The sequence below is a fragment of the Bombus huntii genome, chromosome 3 (genome assembly GCF_024542735.1).
Source record: "Bombus huntii isolate Logan2020A chromosome 3, iyBomHunt1.1, whole genome shotgun sequence".
NCBI lineage: Eukaryota > Metazoa > Arthropoda > Insecta > Hymenoptera > Apidae > Bombus > Bombus huntii.
This window is the reverse complement of record NC_066240.1, coordinates 12,408,716-12,424,186: the sequence shown is the minus strand read 5'-3', so window position 1 is coordinate 12,424,186 and position 15,471 is coordinate 12,408,716. Positions and strand designations below refer to the sequence as shown.

The 15,471-nt window shown below is 42.0% G+C and overlaps 1 protein-coding gene and 1 long non-coding RNA gene across 4 annotated transcripts in view; one reads left to right on the top strand and one right to left on the bottom strand.

Annotated features, from left to right (window-relative positions):
- The window catches only part of LOC126863638 (fringe glycosyltransferase), a 132,837-nt gene that overhangs the window by 32,050 nt on the left and 85,316 nt on the right, over positions 1 to 15,471 (top strand). The window lies entirely within an intron of this gene.
- On the bottom strand, positions 2,680 to 8,105 carry LOC126863680 (uncharacterized). The gene is made up of 3 exons (XR_007688940.1): positions 5,021 to 8,105; positions 4,545 to 4,775; positions 2,680 to 4,471 (listed from the first exon to the last, which is right to left on the bottom strand). It is a non-coding gene; the product is annotated as an uncharacterized LOC126863680 (long non-coding RNA).

Sequence of the window (15,471 nt, the reverse complement as noted above, 5' to 3'; positions counted from 1 at the left end):
CTTCGAACTGCTCCTTTTTCTACCTTCGCAGAGATCACGCGAGCGCTGCCCGCTCTTCTCGACCCTTTGATTTATTTTCTGTTAAACCGCCTCGACGAATTCGTTCGAAGGTGTCCGTTGCGCGTGAAAACGCCGTTCAACGAGACGATGGCGCAACCAATTCGTTGGATAGTTGGAAAAGTGGAGCTGAACACGCCACTGATCGATCGTGGTAATCGCGGCGCTTGTCGTCACGTTGCAACAGTCGGCCGTTTCAACGAGGATTCGCGAGGAAAATCAACGAACGCGTGTGCATAATTTTCTGAAACTCGATATCGGCAGATCCGAGGCGAGTCGAGCTCCGTTTACCAAATCTTTGTCGGTGTTTCGCCCACTCTGTGGCTCGGTTCAAATATCTCGCAAGCTCGTTTCTTCGTCTAGCTACGCCCGGTGACGTTTAAACAAATACTGCCTATGCCGATGAAACGTCTTTCCATCTTCTCGTACGTGTCATGCAGAAATCGTTTATCCTACCTTCCGTTTCTTCGAACATTGCGCTGACATTTTCCAAAGAACAGAGTTTTTGAAAAAATGTCCTCGCGACAAACGTTTAATCGAGTCGAAATTACAAATGAATTTCAAGGAATAAAGGTTTGTAGCTGAAAAGAATTATAATGAAAATTACAAGCTGAATCCCTTTTCCCTCCAAATTTCTTTCTGCAAGGGAAGAAAAGAATCTTTAAATTGGAAATTAAAATTATACACACGTTTGCTCAAATTCTTCGTATTTAGGACGTAGCGAACGCTATTTGATAGGAATCGACAAACTTTCGCGGTAACGAACACAATTGATTTATCGTATTGCTTAAAATTAAACGTGTAACTAATGTAATTTGTTAATTACACACAGTTACACACCGACGATATCGTCGCTTAATAAGATCAACGTCGATCGTGCAACGATTATTTCGATTTTGTCCAAATGCGCGTTGCACTACTCGTTGGATCGTTCTGCCTCGGGACGAGTTATCGAGGACTTCTAGGCTTTGCACGAGCTTCGTCGTTCCTTCTTACGTCGACTGAATGTCAGATAATAACAGCTGGATCCCATTCGTCCGATTTCTTTGCTTATCTCTCTGTGAGCCGAGCGAAGAATAATCGCGTGCAATTATATTAGGTAACATATGTATAGTTGTCCTGTTTTATCCATTCGCAAGGAAAGATAAAAACAAGGCAAATTTATGTTACGAACCAGCAGTTTCTTGAAGCGTTATCGTGCACCACATTTTTCAACGTTTACATAATTTTCATCGGCTGTTAAATTTATGGCTTCGTATCTACTTTTACGACCCTTCTTCCAAGCTTGAGCTTACGTAGAAAGATTACACGAATTTTATTATTATTATTATTATTATTTCCGACGACTGATAAGAAATGTCTAACATAGCGCGACAAGTGCGATATTTTGTACTTTGCACAGCCATTTCTTCCCTAATTCTCGTCTTTTCGTAACAAACGGTGCTATGGTTTCGCTGTTTCCAATTTTCTTGATGCTACACACAGCTACTCTTTTCTCAGTGCTTTTTTCCCCGCACTGTATACCGTCGTTCTCGTTGTCGAAAATTTGCTAATCCTACGTTGATTTGTCTCGTTTTTCTACGATTTGTCAAAACTTGCCATCGCCGTGCGTTAAGAGGGCAAAACGTCGCGCTGAACGCGCTCAGCGCGTGTTAAAAGGCGAAAAAGAAAGAAAGAAAAAGAGAGAAAACTAACACTTACACACGGAGAAACCACCTGACTCGTATCCAAGTACAACTTAGCCGCGTAAGTACCTAGCAGCGGTCGTAAACCGCGTTTCTAAGATCGCGTTTCTTCGACGTTCGCCGCTGGAAAGATTGGTTTCCCGGTTCCGTGTCGCAACTCGCGTCGCGTTTGCGAAACCGCTTTTCGCTCCATAAACAAATCGCGCCGCTATCAACGTCGAATGGTTGCCGGTTTACGTGCGGCGTGCGGTTAATAGCCGCGAAGTCGTTCGGCTGGCTGCTAGAGCAGATCGAAACGACGTCAGCCAACTTTCCGTACACTCGTTTGGTGGCGAATCGCTCGCGGGACTCCAACCGTGAAATCGTTAAACGTCGTTATTTTTCTTGATCGAGGAACGTGCTGAACCTTGAGTCGGACGTGTTAAATTATTATCATTATTATCATAATCATCGAACAGAGTTCGAGGGAATTGCGTCACAATGTTGTATTTTTCCTATGACTTTTAGAGAGAGGCAGAGAAAGAGAGAGAGAGAGAGAGAGAGAGAGAGAGAGAGAGAGTTGAAGTTTCTAGATTTCTGACTTTGAAATGAACTTCTAAATAACGTAGCTTGTTGTATAGTAAACGAAGGTATGGTTCGCTTTATCTGTCAACGCTCTAGAGCTGTCGAGTCAGTCAGAGCGATCGCTATAAGACGTTTCGTTTTTCCTGTTGTATATCAATGGATACTTGTAATTGTAACAGAAACTGTAATTTATGGGAAATTTAAAAGCGCGAAGATTTATAGGATGCATAGAATATATCAAGAAATAAAAAAGCATATCGAGTACAAAATTTATTATTCATTCGATCGTATATGGAGCGAGCCCGAAAAGTTTCTTTCGTTTCATAAGCTGATAATAGATGAACAACAATTTTTGTTTTATATTATTTTATTGAATTACGTATGATCCATTTCGTTCTATTTTTATTATCACGTTCGTACATAATTCAATAAACTAATATAACACAAAAATCATTTTGCGTGTATTATTTCCGGATACAGGCGTTTAGAGGAAGATTGGAGCAAAATATAATAAACGAAAGAGCTCGAGCCGAATTTTCACTGTAAATTTAATAAGACAAATATGGTGGACTGTTCGCTTGGAAAAAGCAGCATCGATGAAAAGATGTACGCGGCTAGAGAAAGGACGAGGAGAGCCAGAGGGCAAATACGATTTAGAGAATCTAAATGGAAATACTTGGACAAGTATAGTATTGAAATAGCAACGGTTTTCTTATAGGCTCAAGTGGTGCATTAAAATTAATCAATGCAAGAGTAGGCGAACTGTTTGTACGAACATTAATTATTTCACGTAGCGAACACAAATCAACGACTAATCTACGATCTTCAAGAGGCTTTAGATTAAGTAACGACATTATTGGTGAATAATCGTGGCACGTTTTGCTCGTTGAGAAAGATATTGAGACGCTTAAATCATAATATTCAATGGGTAACACAAATCTCTATTTAAGTTCCACTTCTTTGATAAAAGAAAGTATGAAAAGAAGTATGAAATTTCATAAATATCCATATACTTGTTTATTTTCATATTTCTTTAATCGATTCTAACGAAAAATGTTTTAAAATAACAGCTGGATGATCTCGAGCATTATTTGTTTAAACGTATCCAAATATTTCTTTTTTTTTACATATATCGTATATTAAAATACATTATATTTACATATATTAAAAAACATACATATTTTACATATATTAAGAAAGAAAACTCATTATCTTCAAGTCAGATATTTCGAACTATCGTAGAAATTGGTCCCGAATATTTCGTGCTCCGGTGTTACATTTAAAGAGCTACGTATCAAACATTACTGTTTTTAATATCAACAAATCACTGCAATTTATATCCAATGTCAACAACGATCGCCACCCTTTCTTATCTTCCTATCGAATTTTCTATTTCTCCGTAAAAGCCCTATCGTGATCCTACGCAGCGATATTCGTCAACGTTTGAAACGAAAGAAGACGCGAGGGCAGCGTCCTGGCGGCGGGCCAGTGATAAAAAGTTCCTCGAATCCTCGATAAGGTGGAGTGGCGTTGTCCGATCGCTGTTCCCTGCCGGATATACTCGAGCGCTTTTTACCCCGCTGTCGGATCTCCAAAGACAGACGAAGAGCCAGCGTATACGCGTCCTCGCATGAATGATTCCATTGAATATCGGTGGAAGGGACGGGCGACATGGTGCTCGATGAATTCGCGAGATTCAATCGACGGATTTCGTTTCTCGGAACCGCGTACACTTAGGTCTCGCAGACGTACGTACGTACGTCGAGCTGTTTATCTTTTGGTCGTCGCGAGTCTCGGGACCTTGACATCTTCAAGATTCTTTCATGACTTGGGAAGATTCGGGTCTCCAGTTAAAATCTGTTACAGTAAACATCCATTTACCTAAACGAAGATCGTAGACGAGGCAGTGTTATGGTAGATGGAAGTTCGTTCGTTGCAAGATTTTGGTTAATGTTCGATTTTGACGTCAACTCTTGCTGGTGAAACTCGCTCATTCGAACGCGGCTTCCCATTTTACGGACGAAAAGTAACAGGCAGTTGGAGCTGCTATTGTACGAACTTGGAATAGACAGACCGCTCGTCTCTCGACGGGTTCAGGTACACGGAGTTCTACCGTAATTATGTATGCGCTGCTTGTTCATCGATGGATTTGCATGAACGGAGTTCTATAACATAGTTAGTATCGGCAGAATAACTGAAATTCAGGTAGATCCGTAATTAAATAAGAGCGATGCTTACGAATTTCACTAATTTCGATTTCTTATTGTTGAAGTGGTCACCGCTTCTAGGAAAACTCTACATCTGTTTTTTTTAGTTTTCTCAAGCACCGAAGCGTATAGACGATAGACTGGGACCAAGGCAGACCATAGACAGTAGACAGGCGACGATTGCTCCGGGGTTTTCAGTTATAGGGTAACACTGCTGGCTGCTGAACCAGCTCAAGTTATATTCCTACTTGTACTTACACTTCTGTATTAAAATATACAGGGTGGTTGGTAACTGGTGGTACAAGCGGAAAGGGGGTGATTCTACGCGAAAAAAGAAGTCGAAAATATAGAATAAAAATTTGTCTTTTTTTAATTTTTCCATCTACGGACAACGATCTACAGTGAGATCCGTTATAACGTACCAAACGAAAAATTTTTATTCTATATCTTCGACTTGTTTTTTCGCGTAGAATCACCCCCTTTCCGCTTGTACCGCCAGTTACCAACCACCCTGTATTTTCTACTTTACAATTTATCCACGCGTTCCTCTGTTCGTACATCTAATAACCTCAACACTTATCAACGCTGGTATCGATCGATCGATGGATTTCTCGATCCAGAGGAATCCTTCTTTCCTTACGTACGCTACCTGGTGGCTGACCGTGTACCATCGACGTTTTCAAAGCACGAGTCTGGTTTTTGCGTGACGCATATCCGATCCTATGCTCGTCTAACTGTCTCTTATCGACGATGGTTAATTAACATCTTCGACAGCAAAGAAGATCGCTATAAAACACAGGAGCCGTAGCCTCATAGAGCAGGCTACTACTAGTTTCGAAGCACGTATCGATGGAAGATCGGTCGAGACGCGAATATCGAACTCGCGTTTCTGTCTGTCGCGCGTCGTCTCCTCGAGGACAACGTCTTGGACAAGCCGGGCACACTTGGAAGGCAATTTCTGTTATCAATGTAATATTCTGCAGCGAGAGGCCCCGGAAATGGCTCGTTGACTCTCGCCGCGCCGCTCATTGCTACATCCGGCACGATGCTTGCCGGTACACAATATAACTTGATACACTCGAAAGTGGAACAAAAGAGTTCCACGGAACGTTTCGTCTGTGCTCACGTGTGTACGTGGCCTCGCGCGACTCCGATAATTGCGTTCCCTTCCTTCGCGATCCCTTCGCTTGCTTCTGCCGCAATTTTCACCGGCGGTCGTCTCGTTTCAACTCTGTACGGAGTTGCTTATCGGTGGACATGCGCGCGAATTCATATTTTCATGGAAACAAATAAAGGAGTAGAATGTACGCGAGGAAAAATTTGTTCTACCTGGGGAATAAATAGATGACGGAGTTTGCGTATCTCGTGTACATTTACACAGGTGGAATAAACAGGCAGATTCTTTGTAGAAAAATAAGAGAAAAATGTATCGTAGAATAACAATTTTTCATTCTCGGGTTAGTTTGCGGGAAGATCGAGTTTGAAAATTTATCGGGTATACCGAAACAGCGAACCGTGGTACTATCAATGCCAGGCAACGATATTATATTTTAAACGATTTCGTATTAGATCGTGGCAAAAGTAGTAACGTTTTTTGGTTTATGCAATTTTATCGAGTTATGGATGATGTTCCAATAGAAAAAAAAAAAAAACGATCGTAATTCGATAAAATAATATAAAACAAAGCACGTTGCGCATCCATTATTTCCTTATAAAACGAGAGAAACTTTTGCCACGATTTAATATATTTTAAAAGCGCGTCTTTTAAGCTTACTTTTTATTTATATACCGAGTTTATTTATTTCAAAGGAAACTAATATACGCGATACTGTACGAAGCAGCTCCTGTTTTACGTAATTTTTAGTAAACCAATAACACGACGTCGACTCGAGATTAAATGACTTTTTCAAACGCGCTACAAATTCATTAGTCCATTAATATCCATAGCGACAAGCTTTTGAATACGAAGCCTGGATTTTTCTTTCGCCAATAATAAATGCCCCCAATAATAAATGCCAATAATAAATACGATTTAAATATCAGAGCAAACTCTTCGTATGGTAATGGTTTATCGTCGTTTGCCTGGCCAGCATGTCAAATTGCTTCAGTTCCATAACGCTTTAGTCGAGCGATCAATGTTTCTCATCGATTAACGCGAAACGAAAAATAAACTACGTAAAATGATCGAGCTGTACAGCTTTCCGTTGGAATATCGACGAGGCGATTTGTATTCGATTTACCGGTCGTTCGTCTGTTCGCCGCGTCTCGCGCCTAAGCACCGCGATATATCTCGACGTTTAGAAGCTGCAGAGGCGGCGGAGTTTGCTGTCTTTGCCAACTAAGTTGCCAAAGATGATTCTGGGCCGACCAGTCTGCTCAAAGCTCTTCTATCGTTTTCGACAGCGGCTTACGAGCCGCGCCGACCAACTCGGGTTACGAGTCGTGAAACTTGTCCGAGCACCTGCTCTTTCAAGTTGCAGCGGCAATTTCCGAATCTTAAACGGTTGACGAAAGTTTTTGCGTCTGTCGCGTAGGTTACAGCGAAAGCTGAGCGCCTCAAAGGCAGTGGATATCCTGTCATTTGCAGGTTTCACCGCGTTCGCGGTATTCATTCGAATTAAATTATAATCTTCGTTTGTAAATCCTACCGCAATCTGCGAGAAAAAATTACTGCTTTCCAGTGTAACCGTCGTTCGGTATCGTCCGGTTCCGAGTGATATTAAAAGTACGATATAATTTCAATTAACGTAATTATAGTTTGCTTGACCAGTTGGCTGTTGCGATCTCTTCGAAAATGCGCGGCCAAAAGTAAGCGAATATTCTCGTCAAACACGGAGTACGTGTGACTATAGAATACTATACTATAGAATCAAGCTGCAAAGAAACGACTGTTTTGTCGTTTAATATTATTGCTGCGACTAACTGCGATTACTAAGTTGCGATTTAAAAGCAAATTGCAAGCACCTTTTAAGCACGACGAGTATACTCGTTGTAACGCAAAATATCGCCATTTCTTCGTGACGCGAATACTCGTGGAAGACAGCCAGCTGATTAATTTTCTGTATTTGAAATAATGCGCCCCATAAGCGACTTTCAGGAAGATACATAGTACAAATGGAAATGGAATAACTCGTGAGAACTAGAGAACTTTAATCTAATTCAAACTGAGCGATCTGGAGCCCGGTGAATATTGCGTTATTATATAAACCGGCGATATGAATGTCGATGCTATGAGAGTTTCGTTTCAACTGTCGATCATACAGCGACGTTTCGCTGACGTGCGAACGCGAAAGACGTCGTCTTCCAGAAGTCAAGTGGCTCGATACACGACGGAGCATCTGCGACGAACGCGGCGCCCAATGTTTCTTCCGTCTGTTTGTCGGATCTTTTGGCCGAAAGCCAGCTATGCTTTGGATCCTTCAAAGCCTTCAAAGGAAGGGCTCTTCGAGTGGCAAGACAGATACGTACGACGAGAAGACGTCTAAACTTTGGAAAGTAGCCTTCGTCGAAGAACGTTCAGCGGAAGTACTTTCCTTATTGTCCTGTTTCTTCTTCTTCTTCTTCTTCTTCTTCTTCTTCTCGAGAGAGGTCCTTTAAACAGCAGCGACTTCTAAACCGATTCCACGACCGAGAGGAGGATGAGAGGGGCGATAAAAAGGGTACACGAGGGAGCAGAAGACTACTATATACGGTTCCTTTCGGGCGAAAAGAAAGCAGAACGGTCCTATGGACGTCGTGGAACTTCTGGACATCCGATACACACAATAAGGCCAGACTTACGCAACCACCGCAAGATTTTCTTTCTCCTCGACCTCGGCCATATTCTGTTACGCGGATACGATTGCTTCCCGATCGACGCGCGACTTTATTCCGTCGTTTTATTCCACCGAATGCCCTTCGAACGAACCGGCCACGCCTTTCGTGCGACCACGTCAAACCTTTCGCTTTTCCCGTGGAAAAACTTTCGTCGTTTTCACGTCACGCGTGATTTATCCTTTATTTCATTCTCTTTCTCCCTTTTCGGGTTGGTATTCCTTTTTCCTATCGAGCTGTGCAGCCTGTGGTCGACCGGAGAAAGCGGTTAGATTTGTTTTCTGTCGATTTAAGGTTACGCGTTGTTATACGACATGGTTTTCCTACGTTATAATTATTCAGAACGATATCCGTTTAGAGGACGATAGTCGCTTGCCGTGGTTAAACTTCCTTCTTTGTTGGCTTCGTTTGTCGCTTGGTCGCTAGAAACAAGCGTTTTATTACGAAATAGTTGAAGGAAGGAATTGTTCGATAGAAATTCGAGGATACGAAATGGAAAGATCGAACATAGAGTTGGTTGACGATATATTGAAATTGTTCTTCCATAAAAGACGATAAATGTGACTCGTCGTAGTTTCCAACCGCGATCTTCGCATACAAGAAACGTTTGTCGAATTAGGACAGGAACTTTTCGAAAGACGCTAGAGGCAAAGAACAAAATTTTGTTATTTCGTAATTAACCCATAATTAACCCTGTCAAAGACTACTTCGACCGGGTTGATTTTCTCGCAAAGTAGTAGTTGGAAAACCTTTTTCTCCTCCATCTAAAAAAAGTTTTGCAAAAGTTTGACGATGACCTGAATTTACAACGTTCGAAAATCTCACACGACTTTTTGAAGTCTTTTAAAACATTCCTTTACCTACCGAAAGACCCACGTTTGCAGTTTGAGGCTACCGTAAAATCGTTCGCAGTCTAAGGGCTAAGATATTGAAATTAAAAATCATCTGAACATTATTTCTAAATCGTTCGAATCGTCGGAAATTTTTCAGTGCACGAAATTCGCCATTCTACAAAAACTTCGTAACGTGACGTAAGATGGTCATCGACGATGATCGTAGCGGACAACGCGTTAACCGAGGTTTCCATCCCGTTCCTGGCCTTTCGTTCGAAGAACGCTCGTACGATCCTTGGAAATTTTTCTCCACCGATCCGACAGGATTTAAATCGACCAATTCTCGACGAGCAACGAGTCTCGGTTATAACGTTTCAGGATAGTTGCCGCGCCGGGCCCCAGTTTAATAATCAATAATTTCCCCCGTGAGGCCCCGGGGCTGCACGTGTACGGACCGTGCCGCGATCGTGCCAGTAGAACGAGTTAATTTTGTCCATTGCCAACGCTCCGACTCGTTCGCACTTTGGACAATAGTTCGACCGAGTGGCCAGAGTGACTCCCTTCGAAAACTTGGGCCGGTCTTTATCGTGCTCGTTTTATTTGACAAACAACGCCCGAGGTGTGCACACTTCCTCCCGAGAACAGTGGGCCGGCGGCTCGTGGGCCGATATTTCCAATTCTACGATAGTGTGCGTACCAACTTTTTTTCATATTAACCCTTTCACCGTGGATTAAAGCGACAGCGCGTTGCGATCTTACCGTGGCGCAGGATTAAAAAGACGAGAGTCGTGGTAGGTTGGATTTTTGGATATGGTCGTTTACCTATTGGTATTGGATTTTTAAGCGGACGATAGGTGCGTCGTTTGTTTCCGAAGTGGCGTAAGTTTCCATTGTTTCCAGATAGCGCGAAGCGTTTGTGTCGATCGAGAAATCGCAACGAGTTGTACCTGGTTTGCTCGCGTCTCTGTACGTTTAAGCAAACGTAAACTCATTACAGTAGTAGACTGCCGTGTATCGAGGTTAATGCTAACTTTATCGGACCAGGTGAAACTTTCAAAATTTTCATTAAAATCGTACGTTCGTTGTTATTCCTTTTGCTCGTCTAACTTTACGTAAATTCGCCTATTCTCAATTTCTGTTAATAGATAAGAATAATTACGTGACTAGCAACGAATTGCCGTAATTCTTACGCGTGGTAAAGGTAAATGGTAAAAATAATAAATAATCGTCCAAATAGATCGATCCTACGATGGATATAAAGTATTTGACATTTCACAATCACCGTAGATTTAAAGAAAAATTCCAGATGAGATCTAAGAAATCTAAGAAAACATCTAAGAGAAGGAAACGTGTTTTCAGAGCCACACGACCAAACGTATCTCATGCGGTGCATTAAACTCCGCGTACGGTAGTTTTTCCGCCCAAGCCAGAAACGAGCAAAAGACGTTGAGTAGGATGCGAAAGTTTAAAGATGATCGAAACAATACAGAAAGGGGGTAGGAAGTTGCGACCGACTTGGCGAGAGGAAATCGACGACGAGCGAGGTCTTGTTCGTTACAATTCGGTCGATAAAGCGATGTTTCCGGTCTCGACTGGCCTCACCTGTATCGGGTGACTAATCGACCGCCGTCTGCAAGATGTTACCCGCCTTCGGCGTCTCTCTTTCCCTTCTTCTTTGCTTCCTCTTCGATGATACTAATTGTCCTCGAGAATTCCTCCCAGTTCCATCCAGTTTCTCCACATCTCGAAAGCCGATCTTCGGAATAATCTACCTAACTTCGTCTAACATTATCCTGGTTCAGCGTAATTATTATGGAACATCGTCTGCAGAATTATAGTTGCTCGATGAACGAAACTTCGATACGAGTATTCTAATTCAAGTTTATCGCTGCTATTTGGAATTTTATTTACCGCAGAAGCTGTCGTACGTTTAACCAAAGTAGGTAACGTCGATATATTCAGCGAGTCTCGCTGCTTCTTATTCCAGTCGCTTAGTTGCCAGCTCAGTTAATAGAACAGTCGATAAAGATAACGAAAATCGATGAAACCAACGTGGATCGAGTGCTCTGGCACTGAGGTTGGACCAGTTAGCGAACACTTTGAAAAGCGCGTACGTGAAAGGTGTGGGGAAGAGTAAGCGACGACGAGTATACTCGTCGAGCAAGAAGTATGTCTGCTTGTTATAACATAGAGTTAAGTTGCAACGAAACGTTTTATTTTTGAATTTTATTACTGACGGGGCTCGTCCGAACGCAAAGTATCGTCGTTTCCTCGCGACGAGTATACTCGTCAAAAACAGTTAACTGGTTGAGCGATGTGAAAACGTCCATTTAACCAGTTTCGGTCGTGAACGACTCGTTTATCGAAAGCGTCGCTGTAGAATTAGAAAAATTCTTCCCACGTTCGCATATTTTCTTCCTTTCCATTATATTCGATAATTCGCGAGACTCGACGATAGAGCAACGTCTACCATCTGCCTATTTTACTTCAAACGCTATAAACAAACAAACAAAAAAAAAAAAAAAAAAAAAAATCTGCCATTCCATCGATTTTAATGGAGAATTCCAAGTTTCGAGTCGCATTGTGAAATACCAAGGCTTTTGAAGTAGCGAGAGGCATTCGAAGAGGGATCACAGAGCAGCATACATAGTTGGAATTCGCAACGGGGTCGAATCGAGTGTCCAATCGGTAGCCGGCGATAATGGAGCGAGATTATTCGAGACGGCTCGTTACCTTTACAAATCGAGCCGAGCGATCGGATTCGCGCCGGATGCTCGCAACAGGTGAAATTACACGTAGAGAAAATTGCCCGTCTCTCCTCTCTTCGTCTTCGCTTCGACGTTGCCTCTTCCTTCTCTCGTATTTCTTTTACCCCTTTTCGTCTGTTTGCTTTCGTGTTGCCGGGGGTCGGCCAGAAAGCGCAACATCGACGATGCAATCGCGGTTGCAATTTTCGGTCGTTCACGACTGGCGTGAGCGATTTTTGATTCGTTCGATAGGTTGCTCGGGGTAATGAGATTTTTGACAGTTTCGTGGCTCTGCCGGAGATTCGCGAGGGTGCGGCTTGTTGCCCTCTCTTCTCGACCTCCTCTCTTTTGCAATTTAGATAATATCGTAATTGTGGTGGGTAAAATACTGGCGCGATTATTCGCACGATTTATTTCCAGTATCGTGCAAAAGCCGTAAAGCACGCGCGACATCGTCGCAACGATAGTGGCAGGCATTTTTAAGAAACCTGGCTATCCGAGGAGCGCATAGAGAACACGAGAGGTTTGCTCGATTTTTCTTATTTTGATATGGCGCGGTGCGTATCGTTGGACAGTTTAAGGATATACAATGAATCGATAGATTGTACAAAACGATTCAGCAGACGATCGCTTTTGATATGTTTCCAAAATACATGTTAATCCTGCGAACGTACAGAGGAGCGCTTTAAACAGCAGAATCGATCAATGTAGAACCGACTGTATAATTTCAAAATTGTGTGTTTAATTGAAAAAACCTGGTCTTTCGCCGTATTCTTCCTCTTCGTATTCTGTTACATATTCCTGATATTTAAGTATTTTTCCGACGATTACGATCGCTTGTAACCGTTGTTAAGAATTTTGTCAGATCCGAGGAAACTAGGAAGAAGTCGTTACCGAGATATTGAGATATTTTCCCTTTGAATTTTATACGAAAATTTCATACGTCAGAAGCGTTTCTGCTCGTTGAGAGTAGCGAAGAGCGAGATGGAAAATAAGCAACGAAATTATACAGGGTGGTTGGTAACTGGTGGTACAAGCGGAAAGGGAGTGATTCTACGCGAAAAAAGGAGTCGAAAATATAGAATAAAAATTTTTCGTTCGAGGCTTTGTTTTCGAGAAAATCGACTTTGAATTTTGGCTCGGTACGGGTGCACTTTGTCACGTCTCGTTATAACGGATCTCACTGTAGATCGTTGTCTCGATGGAAACATTTAAAACAATTGAATTAGGTACACTCCGTTTCGTTCTACTTCTATTATTACGTTCGTGCATAATTCAATAAAAAAATAAATTCAAAAGAACATTGTGCGTCTATTGCTTCCTTATAAAACGAAAGAAACTTTTCGGGCAATCGGAACAAGCGGAAAAGGGGTGTTTCTACGCGAAAAAATAAGTCGAATATATAGAATAAAAATTTTTTTCTTTTTTTTTTAATTTTTCCATCGAGACAACGATCTACAGTGAGATCCGTTATAACGAAACGCGATAAAGTGCACGCGTACCGAGCCAAAATTCAAAGTCGATTTTCTCGAAAACAAAGCCTCGAACGAAAAATTTTTATTCCACATTTTCGACTTCTTTTTTCGCGTAGAATCATCCCCTTTGCGCTTGTACCACCAGTTACCAACCACCCTGTATAACGTAATAATATAAAAACTTGGAATATATGTTTTACGTCTGAAAAGGCAAGAGAATCCGTTAACGGAAGCAGTCGATAAATTCGCCTGTATCGCCGTAGCAACGGTACACCGATGGTATCTACTAAAAATCAGTCACGAAACGAGGTCTACTTGCTCAATAGAGAAACCATCGAACAATTGCTTTCGAGAAATTATAGATGGCCGAGGGAGATAGCTGGCTCGTCCGTGGCATGTCCGCGCCGCTTTAATTTCCTTCTTCGCGACTATCCATTTATAATGCCGGACCGATGGACGCACGAAGGCGATTGCTTTTACACGAACGGGTCGTGGCCCCGGCACGGATCACGATTTAATCCGCCAGTCGTGAGCGCCACGCCCGTTTCGAGCGCGCGGCACACGTCAGCCCTGACCTTTTCGATAGCCGCCACGAGATCGATCGATAACCGATCAATCGCGAATAAACCTGACACAGACGCACGTGCGGTAGTTTAGCCAAGTAGCGTGCAAAGCCGAATTTACACCGTTTCGCTTTCGATGATTCATCGGAATACGTCGTTCTCGTCCTCGTTTCATCGGCGGTGATCCTGCGAAGCGAACACAGCGCAAATTCGGCTCCGCTTGCCTGTTTGACCAAACCGCTGGCCGTGTTTGGACATCAAACTCTGAATCTAACGAGCGATCGTTTTAGTCAAATTTAGTAAAATAGAAAGCAGCGAAGCGTCCCTTTACTTTAGAAGCAGACGCGTTCGCGTTAACAGTACGCTCGTATGCGGCGATCATCGTCAAGTAATAGGCAGCTGTCCATGAAACTGCAGCGAACCGTTCTCGTCGCTACTCCTTTTCCTCGCGTTCACTGGCGTTAACTTCGTCGGTAGCGTGGCGTACGTTGCAGCTATAAGCGAACGTGACGATCCACGACGAAGGCGTGTTGCTCGTCGCTGGAATACTATTTTAATAGCGAGACAAAACGTACGTCACTGTGCGCTTCGTAGACTCCACGTAGACGTATCGTCGCGTTTAACGGATTACGCTTACGCTTGTACGAGGCGACGCTTCGTGGATGGTCGGCTTAAACGAGCATCGTCGTTCGGCGATTGCTCGGCGAATCGGAAATCGAACGCTACGTGTGATAAGTTTTGCACGGTGCATACGATGTTCGAGATTATACGAAATATCCAAAATATTGTGCGAAAAGTTTCTCTCGTTTTATAGGGAAATAATAATAATCGTAATAGAACAGAACGGATCGTACGTAATTTAATAAAATAATATGAAACGAAAGAAACTTCTGGGACAACGTAATATCATAACTAGACTGTGAATATCGATGTGAATTCATATTTTTGCGAATGTAGATTAACACTTTGACTGCCACGTTGGTCATACGTTTTCTCCTGTGGTCATTGCTGACCGGAGCGCTTCAACTTCTTACAATTGTAAAAATTGAATGAAAATTGACAGTTAGGGTATTTTGAATATAACCGCTAAATAGAAGATGCTTTGAAATAAAAAGTGTCCCATTGAACAATTAAATATTTTTATTAGAACATTTCTTTTTATTTGGAAATAGTTTACAATCAGTTCTCATTGAGAATGAAAATTGACAGTTAGGGTATTTTGAATGTAACTGATAAATAGAAGATGCTTTGAAATAAAAAGTGTCCCATTGAACAATTAAATATTTTTATTAGAACATTTCTTTTTATTTAGAAATAGTTTACAATCAGTTCTCATTGAGAATGAAAATTGACAGTTAGGGTATTTTGAATGTAACCGATAAATAGAAGATGCTTTGAAATAAAAAGTGTCCCATTGAACAATTAAATATTTTTATTAGAACATTTCTTTTTATTTAGAAATAGTTTACAATCAGTTCTCATTGAGAATGAAAATTGACAGTTAGGGTATTTTGAATGTAACCGATA